Below are 3,377 nucleotides of genomic sequence, written 5' to 3'. Positions count from 1 at the left end.
GCTCCTTTTCTTCGCAAAACAGAAAGGAGAATTCTATTGCCTGAGGGTTATAATCCCTAAGTGCGGCCGAAGGCCGCCTACGCATAAGGTGTTCTCTGCAAAAGGTGTTCAGCTCCTTTTCTTCGCAAAACAGAAAGGAGAATTCTACTGCCTGAGGGTTATAATCCCTAAGTGCGGCCGAAGGCCGCCTACGCAGAAAGGTGTTCTCTGCAAAAGGTGTTCAGCTCCTTTTCTTCGCAAAACAGAAAGGAGAATTCTACTGCCTGAGGGTTATAATCCCTAAGTGCGGCCGAAGGCCGCCTACGCAGAAAGGTGTTCTCTGCAAAATGTGTTCAGCCCCCCTTCTTCGGCAACACAGAAATAATAATTCTACTAAGTAAAAATTCCGAATTAAAAATCCGCTTTTATTATTCAAAATTCCAGTCTGGTAGCACTAAGTTGTATGTTATTTTGCTATCTTATTCATCGTTTATATAAAAACTTTAACAATAAATTATAAAAGAACTATAGGGTTGCTAGAAAAAAGGGGGGTAGTTTTGAAATCAGGGGGTCCTATTCTACCCCCCCTCATCCCCCCTTTTTCTAGAATTTGCCGTCCGTCTACTAAAATTTTCCCGACGGAACACAAATGTTTACATCAGATTTTTCACACTGCCCTTTAGAATTTGATAGAAACTTGTAGGTAGCCTGTGACAGAAATCTCTATCACTCTTGCCACTCAAATGATTTGTCAAATGATAGTCACTGTTCTTGCAGGGTACCCTACAAGAATTGTGTGATGGAAACTAACACATTTAGTCTGTTCCAATAGCAGTCCGGTTTACAGGATTTAGTCAGAACTTACAGGAAGTCGTTCCTATTGACATAAAACCTGTAAGTGGGAACACATTTGAGAGAGTAACTGAGCAACTGTTCCTAGTCAGAAGTTACAGGATTTAGTCCGGAGTATTTTTTCCTGTAAGTTCATGAAACGTTGTGCAAATAAAAACTGAAGGCGGTGAAAGCTAAAACCTTTTATTTGTTAAAAAATGGAAGTAAACAACGAAATTTTGAATATGTATAGATTTTAATAATTATTTAGTGATATTTCAGCTAAATCAGTGTTGTACAAATGACATGTAAACAAACCGACTGACGTTTTTACAGGAAATAGTGCTTTTTGCGTTCCTATGCACTTAGCATCTGTTCTCCTTTTACTCTCATTTGAGAGCGTAAAATTGTAGTTTGACAGTTCCACAGGTTTTAGTCCGAAGTTCAAAGGAACAGACTAATTCTCATTTATCTGAAATTCAATGTAATTTACAAGTCGATAAAAGTTTAATTAAAGTGATTTATATACAAGATAAAATAAAAGAAAAGTGTGTAAAGTATTAAGTACAGTGTTATGTGCATTTATATATATAAAAGTATGCGCAAATGCTTTTTTGTTAAGGAAACCAAGTGGAACGACTTAAGAAATTTTAACAACAAATAACTTATAAACAATGATATTATTTATATATTTTAGTTATACATGTTTTAGAGGATACCTCCCTTAACATCCTGACCAAGTTTCATTTGTTAATTCCACCTGGTTTTCTTAAAACACAAGGTGCGGCTGACTACTAAAGCCCACCCGTTCCGTCTTCCTCCGACTTATGGCATTATTTAGTTGTTTCTTTTTAACCAACGCAAAATTTGTAAACGGGTTAGTAAGGTAAATGTGAACCTACCCTACAAGAATTGTGTGATGGAAACTAACACATTCTCATTTACCTTACTAACACGTTTACAAATTTTGCGTTGGTTAAAAAGAAACAACTAAATAATGCCATAAGTCGGAGGTAGACGGAACACAAAGGTTTACATCAGATTTTTCACACTGCCCTTTAGAATTTGATAGAAACTTGTAGGTAGCCAGTGACAGAAATCTCTATCAGTCTTGCCACTCAAATGATTTGTCAAATGATAGTCACTGTTCTTGCAGGGTAACGAACAGTTGCAGGTGTATCCGCACAACCATCACCGTCTGCTTGCAAAATTTTACTATGCAAACGTGCATCTCATCAAACTTGGCATAGAAACGGCATTGTGTAGTAAAAAGATAAGGAAAATGCCACACTTAAAGAACGTGCAGAAATCTGAGAAAAATGTGCCAATATTATCGAACACGAAGATCGATGTGTTGAATGCTGCGGCAATTGTAGGGCAAGCAAAAATGCCACAGTTAATTGCCCAGTTACGTAAACATGCTCCCTGCAGGGAGTTACGTTAGCTTATACTTAATTTGTTCTGTTTACGCGAACACTAGTGCTAACTATGAACTGTATAATTGGCTCGAAAAAAGCTAACTACTTGCGCGGGGCGATGGCTGCAAAAAAGTCAGACCTGGATACCTCTGAATTACAAGTCAACTAACTTGTACCTAAATACTTTTGGACATAAAATATCAATAAAAACATTTTGTTGATTTTTTTTTATTTTTATTATTTACATTTTTATTTATTTAATTTATATTCAACATTGCATATCCGTTTATTTGTTTACATATTGTAGCGACTAGCTGAGTTACCACATATACTTTATTTCTATTTTTGTGTTATTTTATCTTAACACTTGAAAGTAACAATTAAAACTCATTGAATAGCTAAAACCAATTCTTTTCGTCTACTCGCTGTTGGAATCTCGAAGCTTCTCCTCTCTCGCTTGGGAAGAAAATTCACTTTTTTTAAGTTGCAATGGCTAGGACTTTTTCTACGAATCACAATGTGAAACGGAATGAAGAATAGTGCCACACCGAAGTTGTTGCCAGATGGTTGCCAAGTTGTGTCCCCACACTACTCCCCCTAAATGAGGCTTAATGCGGGAACCCGAAAAGCCAAATTTAATGATTGGTGCCGTTGTAAAGATTGGAAGGAGTTTAGTATTGTCTTAGCTCTACAGCCGCATTTAGGTGAGCATTAAAATGCCCCACAATGATTCCAAAAGTAAAACACAAGTAAAAACGTTGAGTCTTAAAGTGGGAATGTTTTAAGCTGATGCCAGATAAAACTTTGTAGCTTTGCGTGACATTTATAAATTTGCCAGCAAAGCGCCAGACGCAAAAGGTATGCCACAATGAACGCCAAGAAATCAATTTTGCACTGCTTTTTTACTCGTCAAAATTGCTGTGGATTTAAGATATTTTGCTTTAAAATTATCAGCAATGTAATTGAGTTTTATGTTTCAGCATGAATACTCGAATTTGGACGAAACAAAATAAATATTAAACCGGCTGATTGTCAAAGCGCGCAAAAAGATGGGAGTTGGCCATCTTTTCGCTTCGCGCTGCAGCTTCAATGATCTATGTGGCATGCTTTGTGCATTTTCATACAATTCATCTTAGCTGTCAAAGCGAA

General features: G+C 36.8%; 1 pseudogene; it reads left to right on the top strand.

The window, feature by feature from the left end:
- LOC108363578 (delta-1-pyrroline-5-carboxylate dehydrogenase, mitochondrial-like) overlaps window positions 1-3,377 on the top strand; it is an 18,397-nt pseudogene that overhangs the window by 720 nt on the left and 14,300 nt on the right.

This window comes from Rhagoletis zephyria, unplaced genomic scaffold, assembly GCF_001687245.7.
Source record: "Rhagoletis zephyria isolate East Lansing unplaced genomic scaffold, Rhagoletis_zephyria_1.1 Rzeph_scaffold_01312, whole genome shotgun sequence".
NCBI classification, from domain to species: domain Eukaryota; kingdom Metazoa; phylum Arthropoda; class Insecta; order Diptera; family Tephritidae; genus Rhagoletis; species Rhagoletis zephyria.
This window is presented reverse-complemented; position numbering and strand designations above follow the sequence as displayed.